Raw genomic sequence first — 23,061 nt, forward strand, 5'->3', positions numbered from 1 at the left:
TGGTGACAAATACCATAAATAAAACCAAATAGGACAACATGAAAAAGTATGAAACGGTAGAACTAAAGTACTTTAGATGAGTGGATCATTATCAGCCTCTCTAGAGAGAGAACTTCTGACTTAAATCTAACAGAGAAGCAGGCAGCTTCAAGGCTTAAGAAAAAACAAATGCAAAGGCCCTCCCACACTGATATGCTTCAGTTCAGTTCAGTTGCTCAGTCATGTCCAACTGTTTGCGACCCCATGAACCACAGCACGCCAGGCGTCCCTGTCCATCACCAACTCCCGGAGTCCACCCAAACTCATGTCCATCGAGTCGGTGAGGCCATCTAACCATCTTATCCTCTGTTGTCCCCTTCTCCTCCTGCCCTCAATCTTTCCCAGCATCAGGGTCTTTTCCAATGAATCAGCTCTTCATATTAGGTGGTCAAAATATTGGAGTTTCAGCTTCAACATCAGTCCTTCCAATGAACACCCAGGACTGATCTCCTTTAGGATGGACTGGTAATCATGTTCAAAAACAAAAAAGTGGTGAAGTGGAAGCTATTAAGAAAGGGAGGGTTGGCTGGATGACCATTAGGATTTAAAAACTTATCTTTGAAGCAAATGAACCCTGAGTAGAGGCTGTCGTTTTGTTTTAAAGATATTCTGGGAGTTCCCTGGTGGTCCTGGGGTTAGGATTCGGCACTGTTAGTGCCGTGGCCCAGGTTCAATCCCTGGTGGGGGAACTAAGATCCCCACAAGCCTCTTGGCATGGCCAAAATAAATAAATAAATAAATAAATAAATAAATAAATAAATAAATAAATAAGCATCATTCTGGCACCAACGTGGAGAATGGACTGCAGGGGCCCATATGTGGAATATGAAGATACCAGACTGTCACAGCCTAGGGATGATAGGCTGTGGCTGAAAAATGGAGACTAGACACAGGAGGGTAGGAAAGAGGAGTCAAGGACAAGGAATCAATGAGTCAAAGTTTACGTTAACACTAAGAAGAATGAAAAAGATAAGCGTGAAAAACTAGACATTAAGTAAGTAAGGTGGAAAGACTAGATTTTTTTTTTTTTGAAAGACTAGATTTAGAGATGGGGGAAGAAAGAAGCTTCCCAGGTGATGCTAATGGTAAAGAACCTGCCTAAGAGATGTGAGTTCAATCCCTGGGTTGGGAAGATCCCATGGAGGATAACATGGCCACCCACTCCAGTATTCCTGCCTGGAGAAATCATGGACAGAGGACCCTGGTGGAGAGTTGGACATGACTGAAGCGACTTACCATGCATGCACAGGGGAAGAAAGCAAAAGAAGCTGGTGAGTTTGTTTGACTTCTCCTGATCTGCTTTGTAGTTTACACAACAAATAAAAATCAGAAAAAAGTAATATCCAAATACATGTATGAAAATACTTTGTGTTCATTGAGTACACCATTGTCATTATTCCTCCCTATATCGTAAAAGGTGCTTCCAAGTGTGGTAATGAAAAATGCCTCTACCTTTTGAGCGCTGGCATGAGAACCTAACCCACATCAACAACACTGTATCCAAGGGACGACATATCTTCTCTCTTGTGTGCTGTTGTCCTTGGATACTAAAACCTGAAATAATGAAACCTATGTTCTCTTAAAGCCTGCTGGAGTAATTAGTATAGTCTGAAATATAATTTAGCAAAGCAACCCTCTACAGGTTACCTAGAAACAACAAGTCTTCTGAAGTACCTCCCAATTGATGCAGTGACAATACTCATTGAACAACATTTATGTAACAAAGGTGCTGAGAACTAAGAAACTGCCAAATGTTTTAAATGTTCAGTTACTCAGTTGTGTCCAACTATTTGTGACCCCATGGACTGCTGCATGCCAGGCTTCCCTGTTCATTACCAACTCCCCATGATGCCCCTGTGTTCATGGAACTTGTAACAATAAACAAGTAAATGAAAACAAGGAAATGAAAAAACTGGGTAAAGAGATAGCAAAGAGAGGAAAGAGACTTTACACAGGATGATGAAGGTTTGAAAGACCTCTATGCACAAGGTGACATGAGTTAAGAAAATCCACCTGTGGTTCTCAACGTAGGCTGCACAGACTTACCCAGGAAGATTTTGAAAGATAATATATGTCCAGGCCTCAGTGCTAGACCAGTTAAATCAGAATTTCTGGGGCTGGGTCTGACAATGGCATTCCTTAAAAAGCTCCCCAAGTGTCTCTAAAGGATAGTTATGATTGGGAACCACCAGAAAAACAAAGCAATTCTGATCTTGAGAACAAGGCAGGAGAGGAAGTCAAGTAGACAGAGGTCAAATTTTGCAGAATATTTTAGGCTAAGATAAACAGTATTGCCCATGTGTTTATTCTAAATGCCATGAAGAAAGAAAGAAAGTGAAGTCGCTCAGTTGTGTCCAACTCCTTGAGACCCTATGGACTGTAGCCCACCAGGCTCTTCTGTCCACGTGGATTCTCCAGGCAAGAATACTGGAGTGGGCTGCCATTTCCTTCTCCAATCGAGGAGAAAAGAATCCCCCCAAAAATCTGAATTTCTGAGTAAATGCATGGCTGCATTCAGCAGACCCACATCTTGAGTAAAAGGGTACAATTTACATAAATTAGTAATTAAGGGGGAAAAAAAAAACTTTGAAGCTGTCTGCTCAAGAGGAATACTCTCTTCAAATTTGCTATCTTCTGATTTCAAAAAAACACATTGACAGTTATGAGAGACCAAAGAACTATATCCTCTACTTGCATCCCTTTTAATTTTGAAAGCTTTTTATCATTTGTATACTACAAAGAATAGTTTTTAGTTCCATGGTGGCTCGGGTTCAATCCCTGGTCAGGGAACTGAGATTCCCATAAGCTGCACACTGAGGCCAAAATACAAATATACATACATATTTATATTTAATATATACATATTTTATATGGTTTATACATCATAAACCATGAATATCTGCATTTTCTGGACTTAAAACTGATCTTTAAAATTTATATATATATATACACACACACATATATATATATATAAAATATCACTACCCTGTCTACTATGTACTTAAAAGTCTAAATCATTATGATTTGAGGGTCAGTCTGCAAAAACAAAGCTTGTGTGAATAATATATCCTCTTTCTCTGTTTAAGGAAAGAAAAAGTAAACATCTAAATTCAAAGTTCTATGACTGAGCAAAGCTGGTAAGAAACTACTTGTTTTTCAAACTGAAATTAGATGTAGCAAATCATTCACCTACATTTTCTAAATTTTGAACAGTGAATATGTTACCTTTTTTGAACAAAAACCAAAAAAAATGTTAAAATGAAAGGAAGAAATGGAGGAGAGTGGAGGAAAAAAGGAAGCCAGTGCTTTCAAAGCAAACAGTCTGTATTCAAAAGGTCTTAAGGGAAATTTGAAAGGCAGCAGTTTACCATAATATAAACAACTTTTTGAAATGGAAGAATGGAACAATGGTAACACAAAGATGGCTTTCATGAAAGGATAGGTACTGCAGGCTGAATTATTTGCGGGAAAAAAATCTTAAGGGATATCCACACATCAAAAGATTAGGTACCATTTCTAAAATTTCTTCAGTGCCAAAAATTGTAAGGTTCTAAGGTGACTTGATTTATAATTACAAAAGGATTTATAAGTATTCCATACCAAAAATATTAAGTGATACATAACATCTTGTATATTGGGGGGGGGGGAACCTCATACTTTTGTAAATCACCAACCTGCAAAATTCAATTAAACAACAGAATTATAATCTTTCTGGCCTCCATGAGCTTCTAGGTATCCAAGATCTGTTTACCTCTCTTCCCTCATTGTTCTTATGGTGATTGGTTTCTCTAGGAAACACAGCACAACGTCCCACTCATTTAAATTGTTTAACATTAAAAAGAAACTGCAAACATTTCCAGAGACTTTTTGGAAATTCTTTGTACTGTTTTTTAAAATATTTATTATTTATTTTACTGCGCCAGGTACTAGCTGCAGCATGTGGGATCTTTGAGATCTTCACTGTGGCATTGAGGATCTTTATGTTGCATGTAAACTCCTAGCTGAGGCATGGAGGATCTAGTTCTCCGACCAGGAATCAAACCCAGACCTCCTGAATTGGGAACACGGAGTCTTAGCCAGGGAAGTCACTCTTGGAAATGTTTTTACACATTTTTGGGAGATTAAGATTATTCCCCCTCCCCTAAAAGAAGTTTTCAAAACAAGTTTATCTGCTTTCCAAAACATGTTCTTCTCCCTGATTTTACCATAACCATTTCCCCTAACCTCTAGTTTAAAACCCTGAGTAATCTTTGATATTTATGTCTCCCATTTCTAACATAAAGAGGGATCCAAGTTCTATACATTCTAACTTGGTAATGTCTCTTGAAGCCAAATTGTTACTTAAATCTGAGCTATAGAGATGCAGAATGTAAAAATATCAGGTTGGATATAAGAACTCAAAGCCTAAGTCACCAAAACTTACTGATAAACAGCTTTAATAAAACTCATAATGTAGGAAGTGATGACTTGATGTCAAAGCCAGTAACCAAGGCAAACTCACCATATGAAAATAAGAACTCAACTTTCATTACAGAAGAAATAAACATCAAACATGTAATAATACATACCATTTAAAATATTTAATAATAAATATTTGAGGTTAAGAGATTTTAAAAGATTCAAGTTTTTATTATCAAAACTTACTCTATTACAATAGAGTTGAATATCAAAAAGTTAAAGCAACAAGACAGTGATATCTCAATCAACAAATGTATTTCAACTGCTGTAGAAACATCATTTTGAAGTATAACAATGCAAAAAGCATAAGAATCAATGCACTATAGACTGTAAAAGGAGGGGTGACTACCAACTGAATTGTGTCTCCCCAAAATTCACATGGTGAAGCCCTAAACACCAATTAATATAAGGTATTTGGAGCTGGTACCTTTGGGAGGAAACTAGGGTTAACTGAGGTGATGAGAGTGGGTCTCATATGGAATTAGTACTCTTATAAGTACTATAGAATGGGAACATATATATATGTGGGTTAGAATGGGACAAATGTAGAATGGGGAAGACTAGAGATCTCTTCAAGAAAATTAGATACCAAGGGAACATTTCATGCAAAGATGGGCACAATAAAGAACAGAAATGGTATGGCCCTAACAGAAGCAGAAGATACTAAGAAGAGGTGGCAAGAATACACAGAAGAACTGTACAAAAAAGATCTTCACGACCCAGATAATCACAATGGTGTGATCACTCACCTAGAGCCAGACATCCTGGAATGAGAAGTCAAGCGGACCTTAGGAAGCATCACTACGAACAAAACTAGCGAAAGTGATGGAATTTCAGCTGAGATGTTTCAAATCCTAAAAGATGATGCTGTGAAAGTGCTGCACTCAATATGCCAGCAAATTGGGAAAACTCAGCAGTGGCCACAGGACTGGAAAAGGTCGGTTTCCATTTCAATCCCAAAGAAAGGCAACGTCAATGTTCAAACTACTCCACAACTGCAATCATCTCACACACTAGCGAAGTAATGCTCAAAATTCTCCTAGCCAGGCTTCAACAGTACATGAACCAAGAACTTCCAGATGTTCAAGCTGGATTTAGAAAAGGTAGAGGAACCAGAGATCAAATTGCCAAAACTTGTTGGATCATATAAAAAGCAAGAATACTCCAGAAAAACATCTACTTCTACTTCATTGACTACCCTAAAGCCTTTGACTGTGTGGATCTCAACAAACTGGAGAATTCTTAAAGAGAAGGGAATCCCAGACCACCCTACCTGCTTTCTGAGAAATCTATATGCAGGTTGAGAAGTAATAGTTAGAACCATACATGGAACAACGGATTGGTTTCCAATTGGGAAAGGAGTACATCAAGGCTGTATATTGTCACCCTGCTTATTCAACTTACACGCAGAGTACATAATGCGAAATGCCAGGCTGGATGAAGCACAAGCTGGAATCAAGACTGCCTGGAGAAATATTAATAACCTCAGGGATGTGGATGACACCACCCTTAAGACAGAAAGCAAAGAGCAACTAAAGAGGCTCCTGATGAAAGGGAAAGAGGAGAGTGAAAAAGCTGGCTTAAAACTGAACAGTCAAAAAACAAAGATCCTGTCACCAAGTCCCATCACTTCATGGCCTATAGATGGGGAAACAATGGAAAGAGTGACACTTTATTTTCTTGGGCTCCAAAAATCACTGCAGCCATGAAATTAAAAGATGCTTGCTCCCTGGAAGAAAAGCTATGACAAACAAACCTACACAGCATGAGTAAAGAGACGTTACTTTACCAACAAAGTCAAAGTCTAGTCAAAGCTATGGTTTTTCCAGTAGTCATGTATGAATGTGAGAGTTGAACCACAAACAAGGCTGAACACTGAAGAATTCATGTTTTTGAGCTGTGGTACTGGAGGAAACTCTTGAGAGTCCTTGGACTGCAAGGAGATCAAACCAGTCAATCCCAAAGGAAATCAGTCCTGAATATTTATTAGAAGGATTGAAGCTGAAGCTCCAATACTTTGGCCACCTGATGCAAAGAACTGATTCACTGGAAAAGACCCTGATGCTGGGAAAAACTGAAGGCAGGAGAAGAAGGGGGCGAGAAAGGATGAGATGGTTGGATGGCATCATCGACTTGATGGATATGAGTTTCAGCAAGCTCCAGGAGTGGGTGATAAACAGGGAAGCCTGGCATGCTGCAGTCCATGGGGTCAAAAAGAGTCAGACATGATTGAGTGACTGAACTGAACTCTTATAAGAGGAAGAAACATTAGAGCAAACATTAGAGCTCTCTCTCAGTCATGTGAGGACTCAGCTAGAAGGCATTCAGCCATGTGCAAGCCAGGGAGACTTCACCAGAACCCAGGTATGCTGGCATCCTGGCCTTGGACCTCCAGCTCCAGAACTGTGGTAAACACATTTCTGTTGTTTAAGCCACCTTGCTTATGGTATTTTTCTTATGGTAGCTGGAGATAACAAAGATAGAGAAGATTGATATAGAACTTCAGAAAACAGCATTCATCACTCAAATTTTAACTAGATCTTCTATTTAAAGTAAAGGAGTCAAGACATTCACCACACTCTTGAGTTCCAGGTCAACTAGCATTCACAAAATTCTACCTTTCTTTTTAAAATTAACTTTTATTAGAATATAGTTGATTTACAATGTTGTAAAATACTATCTTTCTAAAAAGCGTACTTTTGATTAATCCCTCCTCCAGTTACTTGACTTTAAACACACTAATCAAAATACGAATCTTTATGTACTCCTTAAATACAAGACAAATGAGACTCACAGAATATTTGAGGCTGGAAATTATTTTATATTTGAACAGTCAATATGAATTAATGGGACCAGAAATATGAATATATTGGACCCTGTCCTTTCTTTTCTTATTTGTCAAAAACCTCAATAAAGACCTGGAAAGTAGATACCACATATGACACATACATCTGAAAAAGTAACAATGTATTAAATGACTTTCTTAAGATTTAAAAAGATCTTCAAATGTTGAGTAGAACTAAACTGGATCTAATAAATAGCTATACAGTCATAGTTCAAGAACTGACTTTCATAAATACAGAATACAGATCTAGTCTGTTCATATAAAAAAGGACAGTTAGTGACAGCTAGCAGTGTGATACTGTTTTATAAAAACTGCTACTTAAAAAAAAAAAAACAACTGCTACTTTAACAGAAATTTAATGTACAACTCTGGAATTGTGACAGTTCTACTGAATCTTGTGCTTATCACACTGTTTATAGAGTATTTCCTCAAATCTTGTCTTCATTAAGATAAGCAATAAAAACAAACTAAACTGGATACAAAAGAAAAACTTTTTGTTCAGTTTATCCACAGATGGAACAAGTTATAACTTAAATTCATTCTCTACTTCCACCATTAGCCAAGCAAATCAAAGAGCTGTGAAATGAAGTGATATGTATTTTTGCTGAGGCACAAAATGTGCATCCAATACCATGAGGTATGTGAGAGAAGGGTGCTTCTAGGAAATAAACCTAAGATATTCTCTATCTCCCCTGTTGTTTCATGCCCATGGTTTGTTTTGGTTTTCAGAGAAACAGTAACTCTTGTGAAGAGATACATAACTGTTTGCGGGGGAAGGGAGGGGAAGAAGAGCTCTGAAAAGAAAGCCAAATCCTGGTGCAGATGATGGAAGCCAAGAGAAAGTGAAGAGGTCTGAATGCTACTACGGTGTTCAAATATTTGGAAACTTTGATCTTAAAATATGAATGTTAAAGGTCGACTACAGCATCTTCATGGGCACCAGATACATTCAAGCAGAAGCAAGATAAGCCTTTATCAAAAATATTTTAAAAGGTAACTTCTGCTTTGAATGAGCGGTTGAACTGGTCAAGTTCTATGGTCACTTTCATTTTTAATTGTTATAATCACTTTGTTGTTGTTTAGTCGCTAAATCGTACCCAACTCTTTTGTGACCCCATGAACTGTAGCCCACCAGGCTCTTCTTGTTCATAGGATTTCTCAGGCAAGAAACTGGAGTGGCTTGCCATTTTCATCTCTAGGGGATCTTCCTGACCCAGGGATTGAACTCACATCTCCTGAAATGCAGACAGATTCTTTACCACTGAGCCAACCAGGGAGGCTCATAATCAGTAATTCTAAAGTCAGAATGACATAACGCTATTTGCAGCAACATGGATGGGCCTAGAGATTATCATACTAAGTAACTCAGATAAGAAAGACAAGGATATGATACTGCTTATATGTGGAATCTAGGGAAATAACAAACGAACTGACTTACCAAACAGAAACAGATTCACAGACAAAAGAAAACAAACATGATTCCCAATGAGAAAAGAGTTTGGGGGTGGGGATAAATTAGAAGTTTGGGATTAACAAATACATACTACTATATATAAAAGAAATAAACAAGGATCTACTGTATAGCACAGGGAACTATATTCACCATCTTGTAATAACTTACAATAGAAAAGAATATATATGTATAACTGAGTCACTGAGTTGTACACCTGCAACTCAAAAATATTGTAAATCGACATTTTGATAGAAAATAAATTAAAAAAATAAAGCAAAGAGTGACAGCCAATATTTCTTAAGATCATCTGCTTCTATAATAGTAAAGCTAAGAATATCGCCATATGTTGAATGCCTCTACTACAATATCACTACAGCAAAAGCATTAAAAACTGTCATTTTAAAAAACAAAGTGTAATATAAATAGATCTGTTGGCATTCTAATCAAAATGGTAGAAGCACTCAGGCTGTTCTTAGTAACTGAAACATGAAATTAAGACTCTGGGGCCAAGAAAGCCTTAACAATCAGAAAAGAAATGTAGCTATCAAATCCTCTGTACTATAAACTACTATAAACCAGCAAAGTGAAGCTGGGTGCCTATCACTTCCTCTGTTAGGTGACTGTCAGGGCACTCTTTTGGACAACCTGAAATATTTTAAAATCGTTCCTATTACACAATTACTTCTCTTAAAAACAGATTCAGTTTAAATCTCAGCTGTAACATTTAGTAGCTGGGTGATATTTTTATAGCATAATTGTGGCATATACATATTATGACATAAGCATTTTCTGTCATTAAATGTAATTCTGAATTTTTCTTTCCCCATCTGTGGGCTACATCTTCTGGCCTGTATAGTGTGTATAGAGCTGTTAAATGGTGTCTAGTACTTAATAAGGCGCTTGATAAATGGTAATTTAACACTTTCAAACTTATATGTAATAAATAAAAACTAACACATAAATAATTTCTTAGTCAATTTTCTTTTTTTGCAAGGTTAAGTATGTGGGTATTATGGAAGAAAAAGAGAAGCACTCTCTTAAGATGGTCATCCAACATCATTAATTATTCAAAACTTTTCATATGTCTAAAAAGCTGCCTTTACGGGTTGGATTTTAAAGTTTAAATTTTTAAGTGTAGAAAACTGGTTAGCATCCCTCCCCATCAAGCACTGGCTCTATTCCTCCACCATTAAAACGATCTGTCTTGAGACATGTTAACTTACCCAGCTCTTTCTACTTCCATTTTTGTACTATGTTTTCAGGTTTGTGACAAATACAACCAAAGAAAAAAAAATTGGGGGGGAGGGCAGTGGTGGTGATGGTGAGGTCAGGATTTCAAGCAATCAGCACAAGTAAGCTGTTCCTGACTTTTCAATCCATATTCAACAGTTCTTTCTTCATCAAGAGAGATAATTTGTCTGTCTCCAAAATGTCAGAAGTCTCTGATTCTATAGCTGGGAGATATCTCACCTTTCTACATTCTGTATTGTGTGGCTACACGTAACTACACATATCAAAACTTACAGAACTGTACATTGAAAAATCCAATTTTTCTTAATCTAAATTTTAACACACAGCAATATAACCAACCTTCCATATCTCTGTCAAAAAAGCTTTACTTCAATAACATCCTTTCCCTGCTTTTGAAATAAAATTCCTCTATCTGTCCCATTTCAGAAGCAATTTTTCATGTAATATTCTTCAGTTAAGATCTACAAAATTTAAACCAAACATTAAGTTACTTAAAAGTACAGGTCAAGCAACAATAATCATATTGCCAAAATATTTAAGTTTTTTTTTTAAAGATTAAATAGTAAGTATAGTTTTACTCATGTATGCTCTTTCCTCTCTGAAAGCTGATGATCTATGCATATTTTAATATACTGTTCCCAAATTACTACAAATATTTAATAAGCTACAGTGCCCATCTTTAAAATATACTAGATGAACTGGAATTCTGTACTTGCTGTTGCACAACTACTTAACCCATCTTGGTAATAAGTTCTAAGCTTTCTGTTCCTAGAGACCATTTCTCCAGTCTCCCAGTTGTTTTTGACGTTGTTCTAAACGCATCCTTAACATCTCTCCTTAAGGAGCCTTTCAGAGCACTGGCCTTTATAGGGCCTTTGTGCAAACAGAAAAACACACCCTCTGGGAAGAAACAAGTACTCCCTCTTGGTGAGGGGGTCGCTGCCTTGGGAGGGAGAAGAGGAGGCACAACTTCCCCTAGGAGGCCTACACGGGGCACAGGACTCTGCAAGCAGATGACGGGATGGACTTCAGCCCTTGCTACCTCCGTCAGCCTGGCATCTCTGTGCAGCACACAAATGGTAGAACCATATACAGCAGCCCTGCACTTTCAGATTATACATCAGGAAAGAATGAGGACGGAAGATCAATTTTAACTTCTGTAAACACCCATTCTCTAACTACACATACATCCATGAGGAGATCTTCCAGTCTCATTGAGAATATCCTCAGTGGAAGACTTTAAATTTCTATTTTTCATGTTTTTCTGTTTTAAATGTGGTTAAGACTCATGTTAGTCATTCAGTCGTGTCTGACTCTGCGATCCCACTGACTGCAGCCCACCAAGCTCTTCTGTCCACGGAATTCTCCAGGCAAGAATACTGGAGTGGGTAGCCATTCCCTTCTACAGGGAATCTTTCCAACCTGGATCTCCAGCAGGTGGATTCTTTACCGTCTGAGTCATCAGGGAAGACTGATGCGGTATCAAAGAATATTACATTCAGAAAGCAAAGGAAACACATTTAATGTGATCTTTCTAACAATCCTCTAAGATAGGGAAAACAGGTATTATCTTTATTTTCCAGATGAATACAGTGTATCTACAATTTGAAGAAGCCAAGTCACTTGCCCCAAAAGTTTAACAGCTTTTGGCACAAAGTGACAAAAGGACTAACCCTAAGTTTTAAAACTCCAAGTCCAGAGCTTATTTGAATATTCAACCCACCTAAAAATTGAGAAGTCTCACTACTAATTCCTCCAGGCTTAACCTTTCAACCTCATTACCTGACCTATATTCTCTTAGGGTCCACCACCAATCACTCAAGCCAAAGCCAAGGGCCAGTTCCCACATATTTTTCTGAACTTGGCTACATTTGGCTCTAACAAAACCTCATTTTCAGACTTTTCTCTTCCACTTTGATTTTTGTAGTGACAAGTTACTCATTAGTGTTCTCCTTCTCTTGCTATAGATTGTCTTAGACATCCTATTACATTTCTCTGTCTAAATAAACCCATTCCACCTTGCAGTTTATCCTGGTCATGGCTGACCCAAGTATGTAGTTAAGGTTCTAATTTATATCTCTACTCCTGCAATGCTACTATTTCCTGTTTGATGAATCTATTTCTAGACTTTCATCACTTCTGGCCTTCATTAAGTTCCAACTGCTGCCTGATTCTATGCAGTATTTATTTCTTACAGCAGTTTTGTTCCAAAGGGTGGAATACAAGTGACTACTGATGGTATATCACATGATTTTAAGTGGTCCACGGAGGGATATTTAAAATTACATGTTTACTTCAACACATGTTGAGGGAAAACTCTAACCAAATAATCATGTAAATTTTTCTTTCAAATTTATTTAATTAAAAGACAGTAAGCTGAATTAAAGAAAAATGTTGACAGATGGTTTGAAGATAAAGCAAAAACTGTACATGACTAAAGTTTGGGAAACACTGGCCACTGGGAAATTCATGTAGTATACAAGTTAAGCACTGAGGCCCTGGGTCAATGATTCAAATCTCACTTACTAGCTAAATCTCTTTAAAAAATTACTAAATCTCTTTAAATCCCAGTTTTCTACTTGTGTCATGTTTATAAAATAATCCATATTGTAGGCTTATTGTATGGAATGAGAGAACCCTCAAAGTGTTCTTAGTTCAGTGCCTGGCATGGTAAGTGTTCACTGAATATTAATAACTACAGTTAGTCTCTTCTGGCCATCATGCCTTTACTTGTAATCAACTGGACACTTGACCTATACTATAGAGAGTTTTCCATATATGAATTTTCGGCCCAAATTTTCACTGCCTGCCTGTATATTTTTAATTTTCTAGTATGAATCCAAAGATCACACAGTAATTAATATTAAAGACTGTGAGCATCTTGGCAGTAGGAACCAAAAGCCATTTTCCTCTGATGCACTGTGCCTTACAAAATTAAAAGAATCTGTAATGTTTGTTGAATAAATCTAAAAATTAGGAAGGATAATCTGATGCAAGTTAATCTCACAAGGTACAGTACAGAAACACAAACCACCTGAAAGCATTTGATTCCAATAGGTAAATAAAGGCGGGGGGGATGATGGGGTATTCTTTTGCCCCACTATTTGTCAGTTGAACCTTAGTTGTGGGTCTAATCTTTATGTTTCCTAATCTCATTCATTAACATATAGTAAACTCTAGGAATATGCCAACTATTGTACAAAGTGATTAAGAACACAGAAACTGTCTAGTAAAGGAAAACAGACTAGTATCAGAACAGACAAGTAATCAGAGTACTACTAGATAATGTTATGTAAATAATACCCAATAATGTTTTTTAAAACTAGAAGTGCTCCACAAATGCTGATGATGTCCTGCTCTTCTTTAATGTAGAACACCTAGCACCACCACATATGGATCAGTATACTACACTGACAGAAATAATTTCATTGCTATCCTGTGTTCAACTCTAGGTACAGACTAACCACATACAAGTTTTTGTCTGCCAACCAGACAACTGTTGAAACTCAGTAACAGCCTTTCTTCTGATTTGCCAGCAAATATGTTCACACACAGGCCCCCAAATGTGACAGGCATTCTGTCAATCAAGAGCAAAATAATGACTAGAAATATAACTGGCAAAAAGGTCAAACTATATTTAGCCTTGGGAGAGGGTGGTGGTGGTGGTGGACACACAATAAAAAGTTTACTGAAGTTAGCCTCCCCAGAGAACACTTTTACCCCAAAAGATGTACTGACTGATGCATCAATGGCATTATTGAGAATTTTTAAATGTTATGACTCAAAACTAACATATCAATTCTCAAGACTTCTAAACAACAGTTAACACAGACTGAGAGAAATTTTCACGGGACTAGCCAGTTCATAAAGTGACAAGTTTTGCTTTACTGAAGGTATATTAGTCATAACTCAAGCAGACACAACTTTTGGATCTCCTTCATGGTAAGAATAGCATTCTATACCAATTTGTGTTAACATTTTATCAGTGATCAATCCTTGCCTTAACACAAATATGGCATAAACAGAATTTGAAACACAAGTTACTCAAGTGACTTACATACTGAAATGGTGTTTGGGGGATGACAGAGGGAGGAAACCACTTGGAGGTTTAATATAGTCTTGGAGGACATAATATAGTCTTCAAAGATACCAGTAAAGACAGAGGGGTAAGGGTAGAGGAGAGACAGGAATTGGGATGAGCCAGAACTTCTGTACTTTCAGCCATGCCCAATATACTGATACCAGGTGTACTGACTCCAGAACATGAAGAAATCGTTAAGAAAAAAACCCTAACACACAAGTGTTTTGTAAGAAACATATTTAGGTCTAAAAATATCTTTGGGGGGGGGGGGGACTATTAAGTTCTCAAAGAAGGTATACCCTATTCTGAAAATATACAGGTTACCCTCTGCTGAGAATTGTTTTCTTCTACCATTATCCTGCCATTCTCCTTCCACTGCTAGTTACCTCTTAGTATGTATTGAGCACAGCAATAGGTCCTTTACATACATTATCTATGATAATCCTATAGCAAGACTTTGAAGGAGTTATCATCATCATCTCCAGTTTACAGATGAGAAAATATTTGATCTATAAAGGCCAGATATCAGAATTTAAAACTCATGTTATACCATAGAGTTTTACTCAATTGGCCTTCAAAACATAGTAAGTACAAAAATTAGCTTCTACCCCATCCCCAGAATAGCTGTAATCTATTTTTTACATCTTGCAACACTTTAACCTTCACATGCAACAATGTTTCTATACTGACTCAAGCAAAACAAAAACTAGGCTAATATTGTATCTTATTTAGTTACCATAGTTTACAAAATTACAAGGAACAGGGAGACAGCTTGACAGCTCACAGCATCCCCTTTCTGTTTAGACAATCTGGGTTTCAATCTATGCAGCACCAACAAAAACTGCAGTGTGACCTTGGTCAAACCACTTTAATTTCTCAAATTTCATTTCCTCATCTGTAAAATGGGGATGATGATAGTACCTCCCTCAAAGGCTTGTTGTAAGATTAACAAAGAGAATGTCTGTAAAGAGCATATTTCTGTGCTCAGTAAAGGTCAACTAGTGGAGGTGGGAAAACAACCATATATAGAACTCACTCGACCAAAATAAAAAAGTAAAATTAAAAGTCTATATTCCGAAAATTCCACTACAGAAAAGGAGAGAATTATTAGTTGACTATATGCTAGAAACTCAAATTCCATCTATTCCTCCTCTTTTTAGGAGATCAATGCATCTGAGGTGGGCCAGAAAAGATGCTGCAGTGCATCTGATGGCACACACCTAAAAATGGCTCCAGTCAAAGCAGCATCTTAATTACCAACAGGGGCGGTTAAATCTACTTTTAACAAATGCTGGAGTTGGACTTGGTGGGCGCTTAAGTTATCATCCTATCATTCCTATCTGCAGGAGTAAGCTATTAAGCCCTCGAATCGAGAATCCTGATTCTTCTGAGGGCATTCCAAATGAAAATCCCACAGCACAGCAGCCTACTGTACAGTTCCAAGTACCCTGGCGAGATATGAATCTATGGACCTAGGCTGAAGATCGGTCAATGCGGAAATCCGGGTAGCCTTAGAAGCCAGCAAACATCAGGCATGTCAGAAACCTCACAAGAATCTCAGATCAGGTCAAAATAAATATACACTCCTACACCCCTTTAAAGGAATTAGACACATGCCCCTCGAGGAAAGGAAGAATTTAACAGGATTCCTATTGCCCGCTCCCACCCGCCACAAGCCTTTTTCTTCACGTCCTAAAGTGGGGCCTTTAACGTAACACCAATACTAACGCTATCTCAAACACAAGAAGCTGCAGGGTGGGATTCACCCTGCAGGTTAGGGGATGGAGAGGCCTAAGGGGAGAAAAGGCTATCCGAACCCGCCTCTGAAGGAGGGGCGGCACGTCCCTAGCGGAAGTAGGAATGGTGCTGATTCCCTCAAGAGCCCCTGATCGAGCCGATCTTTAACCCGGTCTCTCCCGCACCCGACTCATTGCAAATTTCACCCTCACTGAACGCGGAGAAGAGGCAGGCATTAAAGGGCCTACATGAGCCCTTCAGTCTGGGGGACGCGTGCCCATACTACGAAAAGAGACCGCGCACCCGTCTATCCCGCGGGAAGGAAAACTCCCTTCCCTTAACCGGCAACACGCGTAATCCCCCTGCAGGGCCTGAGCTAAGGCCTGAGTGGGAGGAGACCGACGGGTCCGGAACTCCCGCTGCAGACCACATGGGGCGGATCCGACTCCGGTTTCCCGCTCCCCGAACAGGAGGCCGAGGCTCCCCCAGAAGCAGAGACGATGGTAGTAAACGAGAAAAAAGGTGATGCCCGACCCCAAGGCCCCACTGCACGCGGCTTCCCCGAAGCTGGGCACCGGGGTCGGGGTGCGCTCCCACGCCCCGGGCCGCCCCACGCCAGCCCTCCTCGATGGGGCCCGCTTTGATCGCAGCTCCTACGCCTTCGCTTTCCTTACCCGCCAGGGTGAGTGTCAAGCTGAGTGGGTTTGCGCACTTCGAGGGGTTCCGCCGAGTTCTGATACGGGGAAAGGGGAGGGGGAAATAGGGGTAGGGGGCGGCTGGAAGGACCACGGGACCCGGAAAGCCGAAGCTACAGGATGGACAAACCGCCAAAGCACTTTCGCTGCCGCCCGAGAGGGAGATAGCGAGCGAGAAAAAGAAGCAAGATGGCGGCTAGCCAGCCCCTACGTACGACGTCATGCGGCGGCGTGCGTAAGGCGAATCTCCGCAAGACCGCCCCCACGGCGCGGAGACGGCCGGATCACGTGAAGACTCCGTGGCGGCCCAACCCCGGCGGAAGCCTGCGGCGCCTCTCGCTGGACGGAGGGAGTTCCTACGATTAGAGTTCGCGCTGCAGGGTAAAGATTTTGTCTGAGATCTCTCCAAGAACTCTTCAAGAGATCTCAATTACAGGTTGTTAGGCCTCAGAGAAGTGAGCACTCTTGGTAGGTGCTGGATAGTTGTGTGACTTGGTTCAAACAACAGTTTGGCAGTTTAATTAAAACTGCATGCATGAATATTTAACCTTGATATTTGGCAATATGTTGGTATTTTCTAGAAAGGTGCAAACACAACACTCAGTACTCAAAACACCAAAACCTGTGTATTGATAAAGATATAGAGATAAATGCATTATGATATATTTATTTTATGGCATATTTGGAAGCCATTAAATTCTGAGTAATGTCTAAAGATAAGGGAAATGCTTAAGCCATAATATGCTTATGCCGTAAATATGCTATAAAAACACACATATTAAAAAAACACACATGCATATTTATAGAAAAAAACTTTAAAATGTATTCTGAACTATTTGTAATGGCAAACACATTAATAGTTTTTAGAGCCATCAGATTTTTAAAAAAATGTTATGTTCACCTTTCTATAATACCCAGATTTTACAGTCAGAAAAATGGTTTGTTTTTTTTTGTTTTAAAATTTTTGACTGCACCCACGGCCCTGTGGGACTCCATCAGGGATTGAATCCTTACCCCTATGTTGGAAGGCATAGTCTTAATCTCTGAACCACAGGAGAAGTCTCAGAAAGAGTTTCAATGTGTAATGAAAAAAATTCATGAATCATAAAATTGTTATGAGAAACAAATGATAAATGTGTGTGTACATATATGCAGTGCATATATATGTATATATAGTGTGCATGCATGTGTAACTATGTAGCATTGTGTTTCCGATTTTAAAAGATTGCATTTTTTAGGCTTTAAATAAAGCTCAAACAGGTTAACTGTCTTCTACACCATTATGATTATGAAATTGTCACTGTAGCAGTGTTGGAACAAATAAAATAATGAGAAGTAAACCACAGGCATTCAGCCCCCACACCATTGATCTCAATGATCTTTTGAAATGAAAGTGCTTGGCTGGTGTAGCCAGGGAAAGGCCTGTTGGCTACCTTCAAGCAGACAAGAAGCCTTACTTCGGTGAATTTTCCAGAATACTCTAGAATGTTGTCTGGAGTATGTTAGAACAGAAGTATCTTTCATTAGCAATATGGAACAGCTCCAGCAATCAGATGAACTTACCTTAACCAAGATCACAAGACTGGCATGTGCAACCAGAACAGTTATTAATTTCCAAGAGCTGTAATTTGTATACCTGAATACTCATGATGGAAAGCCAGTGCATTTTCTATGTAGACAAACTTACTCAGGAAACCAAAGACATTATCAGAAGGTTGCTTGATGAGCACAAATTCAGAACAAGCTGAGTTGTGTGTATAGACTGTTCTTGATTCATCTATCTCCATGACAGGACAGTTTTGTCCCAAAGATAGAAATACTCAGTTTCCAATAGTTGCAGCTTTATATATTGATCTCCAGTACAGTAGGGACATCTTGCTGCTCTGTTGATTTGGGCTTCTTCTCTCCTGACAGCATTTGGATGGACACTGGCCCTCAAGTGCCTCTGTATGCTCTTTTCTCTGTTTCCATGGCTACCCAAACCTTTTAGCAATATTCTTCAATAAAAATCAAGTCACAATCAAGTCAGGCAAGTTTGCATTTTAAAGGTGACTTTGCCTACTTCTGCTTGTATCCATTGTATATAATCTTAAAGTTTAACTTTCAGGAAGCGGTCTTATTATCCCTGTTTCAAATATCTTGGGGAAAATCTGACTGCCATCACTAGGTATGGGTACAATGTCCAAAGCCAAATAGTACTCTTTAAAAATTTTTATTTTGCTTTGGATTATTTGCAAATCTCCCCTAACACCCTTTTGGTGTGTAGATAAATGTGTCATAACAAAAATGTTTTCATGACAGTTTGAGTGAAAACATACATTTAATTTTCTGTTCTGCTTTTTAAACATTAAGATAACATTATCAAATTGCCAATTGATATATGAAATAAGGGCAGTCTAGTTTTTTACTGAAAACAAATTGATTCTCCAAACAATATGACCTACTTTGTTTGTGATTGTCCAGCCTTATTTGCTAATGGTTTCATTGAGTTTCTACCCTTCTCATTGGGATTGAATCTGTACACCTGTAGATACTGAAAATTTATGAGGTATGAGATGAAAAATAAAAGAACCAATGAAGGTTTTATGCTTCATTAGTAATGGTGTTTCTTAAATGTTTGTGTAGTTTTCCTTTCACCAATAGACCAGCAAATCATATTTAGTAAAGTGTGAAATAGTATGAGCCTGTTGTAATGAGAACCATAATTCCCAAATACTGAATGAAATTGTAAGCTCATTTTATAAACCTCAACAGATATTTTAATTTGCCAATAAAGAAAATATATTGCCAGTGCTTTGAAAAATTACTTTTGTGAACTTCTAAGAAGTTATATACTAAATATATTGAATGTTATATAAAAATATTCCATTATGTGTAAAATAATGGAATATTGCTTTAAAGATTTTCATTATTTATCAGACTACTATTAATTTGCTTAGCAGGCCCTATTTTTTATAATGGAATAGAAGGTACATTTTGGCTAAAAGCATTGTTCATTTATTGCAAGACGTGTGTCAGAGAAATTTGAATAATTGGGATTTACTGTCCATCCCCCAGAATTTTCTTAGCTGAGAAGGGAAACTAAGTTCTTGGAGCGGTGAATTTAAGTCAAGAGGGTATGTCATTAATGAACTGAGAATATCATGGAGAAAAAAGGAAGGGAAGAGGAAGGAGATGGAGAAAAGAGACTTAACTGGTTTACAGTTTTGCCTCAGGTTGGAAGTTACTCACTGAAGTCAGGAAGTGAGTAATGTTATAGGGCAAGGATCCAGAGGCCAAAAGGAAAGGGAGAGATTTAGGGAATGCAAAGTAGAAATGATTACAAAGAAGCTAGGCAGGTGGTAATTGAAAACACAGAAAAGGTGATTTCTAAATGTTTTAGGCCAGATAAGAGAAATTTGAGATGTTGCTGATCAACATAAATACAGTACTCAGTTATCATGTCTAAAATTTTAACTTTGGTTGCTACCTGAAGCGTTTCTGAAAGTATAAGTCACTTTTAACTTTTTTGTTGCCCAACCAGTTGTATATAAAATGTGTAAATGAAACCACGAATTCAAATCATTTATTGCCACATAGTAATGAGAAGAAGTAAGGTTGATAATACATTTCTCTTTTTTAATTTACATATATGCATCTGTGTTCTCAGATTCTTTTCCATTATAAGTTATTATAAGATATAGTTCATATATCTATTTTATATAAAGTAGTATGTATCTGTTAATCCCAAACTCCAAATTTATCCCTCCCCCACCCCTTCCACTGTGGTAATCATGTTTGTTTTGTCTTAAGTCTGTTTCTGCTTTGAAAATGAGTTAACTTGCATCTTTTTTTTAGCTTCCACATATAAGTGATATCATATGATATTTGTCTTTCTCTGACTTATTTCTCTTGGTATGGTAATCTCTAATTCCACCTACAGTTGCTGCAAATGGCATTGTTTCATGATAGTACATTTCTTTGTTAGCACTAGAACTAGATATTTTGAATAACCTTTAGGCTTCTATGGAAGAAGAGAATTTCATGTGGTACAAAATTTCACACCCAGTTCAGATTCTGTTTCTTTGTATTCTCCATTCTTATTTCTGCTGGGGTTAATTAAACAGTTATTTCAGAAATAGTTCTTTGTGTTGCTGAGAGTATCAGTGAGTTAATTGCTTCAAATGGGAATTAATAGTAAGCACAATACTCGAAGGATTGGACCATTGTTAACTTTATAAAGAAAAGAGGAATAGTGATTCAAAGAGAATTGAGAAAAAACTTCTCAAAGTTTTTAACAGCCTGGGTAAGTTGCAATGAAATGAAACTCTTCATTTCGATGTTCATTATTACCTACATGGGAGTTTTAATTGGAAAGTCTTAATCATTATAATATTAATAAAATTTATTGTTGTTGCTGTTTGATCACTTAAGTTATGTCTGACTCTTTGCAACCTCATGGACTGTAGCATGCCAGGCTCTTCTGTCCTCCACTATCTCCTGGAGTTTGCTCAAATTCATGTTCATTTAGTCAGTGATGCTGTCTAACCATCCCACCATCTGTTAGGCTACATATTATCAGGCCACCTGCCCAACCTTGGAAAATGCCAGGATGATGAGTCATCTGAGTTTGCATGAGACTGTCATGCTGTTAGTACTGAAGGTCCCATGATCCAGGAAACAGTCCAGGGCAGAATGGGGCAGTTAGTTACCCTATGCTGGCCACAATGAAGCGGAGACATAGATCTTAGTTCTAAAGTTCTTCTACATTAAAGTCTCCTTTTGATCTCTATGATCTGCTGAGAAGATGCCCTCTCTGGAGACCACTAACTCACCTGCCAAGACATAAGAGACATGGGTTTGATCCCTGGGTCTGGAAGATCCCCTGGAGCAGGACATGGCAGCCCACTCCAGTATTCTTGCCTGGAGAATCCTGTGGACAGAGGAGCCTGGCGGGCTACAGCCCACTGGTTCTCAAAAAGTCAAACATGACTGAAGCAACTTAGCATGTATGCATGTAAAAGGAAGGGAACCTTGTCTGATAAACAGAGAAGGTTCTTTTAATCTTGAGGAGTTAGCCAGGTTGCAGAAAACCAAGAAGTTTGGCCTGAGGAGCCCCTGGCAGCAACTGAACACATCAGTGCTGTGTTTCTCACTTGGCTGTTAGTGCTGCATTAACTACTGCATATAAGCCTGTTATAGCTGCAAATTATTACATGCTGGGACTTCCCTGGTGGTCCAGTGGTTAAGACTTCACCTTCCAATGCAGGGGGTGCAGGTTTGATCCTTGGTCAGGATCCCACATGCTTCGTGACCAAAAAGCAAAACATAAAATACAAGCAATATTGTAACAAATTCAATAAAAACTTAAAAAAATTATCACATGCTTAATGGGGGCCAGCACTATTCTGAATCCTTTCAATTCAGTTCAGTTCAGTCGCTCAGTCATGTCCGACTCTTTGCGACCCCATGGACTGCAGCATGCCAGCCTTCCCTGTCCATCATCAACTCCTGGAGCTTACTCAAACTCATGTCCATTAAGTCAATAATGCCATCCAACCATCTCATCCTCTGTCGTCCCCTTCTCCTCCTGCCTTCATTCTTTCCCAGCATCAGGGTCTTTTCCAATGAGTCAGTTCTTTGCATCGGGTAGCCAAAGTATTGGAGTTTCAGCTTCAGCATCAGTCCCTCCAATGAAGATTCAGGACTGATTTCCTTTAGGATGGACTGGTTGGATCTCCTTGCAGTCCTAGGGACTCTCAAGACTCTTTTCCAATACCACCATTCAAAAGCATCAGTTCTTCGGCACTCAGCTTTCTGTTTAGTCCAACTCTCATATCCATACATGACTATTGGAAAAACCATAGCTTTGACTAGACAGACCTTTGTTGGCAAAGTGATGTCTCTCCTTTTTAATATGCTCTCTAGGTTGGTTGTAACTTTTCTTCCAAGGAGCAAGCGTCTTTTAATTTCATGGCTATAGTCACCATCTGCATTGATTTTGGAGCCCCCCAAAATAGTCTGTCACTGTTTCCATTGTTTCCCCATCTATTTGCCATGAAGTGATGGGACCAGATGCCATAATCTTAGTTTTCTGAATGTTGAATTTTAAGCCAGCTTTTTCACTCTCCTCTTTCACTTTCATTAAGAGGCTCTTTAGTTCCTCTTCACTCTCTGCCATAAGGGTGGTGTCATCTGCATATCTGAGGTTGTTGATATTTCTCCTGGCAATCTAGATTCCAGCCTGTGCTTCATTCAGTCCAGCATTTCTCGTGATGTACTCTGTATATAAGTTAAATAAGCAGGGTGACAATATACAGCCTTGATGTACTCCTTTCCTGATTTGGAACCAGTCTGTTGTATGTGCAGTTCTAACTGTTGCTTCTTGACCTGCATACAGATTTCTCAGGAGGCAGGTCAGGTGGTCTGGTATTCCCATCTCTTAAAGAATTTTCCACAGTTTGTTGAGATTCACACAGTCAAAGGCTTTGGCATAGTCAATAAAGCAGAAGTAGATGTTTTT

At 38.6% G+C, this 23,061-nt stretch overlaps 1 protein-coding gene across 16 annotated transcripts in view; it reads right to left on the reverse strand.

Annotated features, from left to right (window-relative positions):
• PRRC2C (proline rich coiled-coil 2C) overlaps nucleotides 1–16,669 on the reverse strand; it is a 94,741-nt gene extending 78,072 nt beyond the window's left edge. For all 16 annotated transcript variants that reach the window (XM_043486382.1, XM_043486375.1, XM_043486369.1 and 13 more), the window contains exon 1: nucleotides 16,539–16,669. The gene's annotated coding sequence lies outside the window, so the exon portion shown is untranslated. The remainder of the gene's footprint in view (nucleotides 1–16,538) is intronic.
• Nucleotides 16,670–23,061: the final 6,392 nt, after the last annotated feature.

This window comes from Cervus canadensis, chromosome 13 (genome assembly GCF_019320065.1).
Source record: "Cervus canadensis isolate Bull #8, Minnesota chromosome 13, ASM1932006v1, whole genome shotgun sequence".
Taxonomy (NCBI): Eukaryota; Metazoa; Chordata; class Mammalia; order Artiodactyla; family Cervidae; genus Cervus; species Cervus canadensis.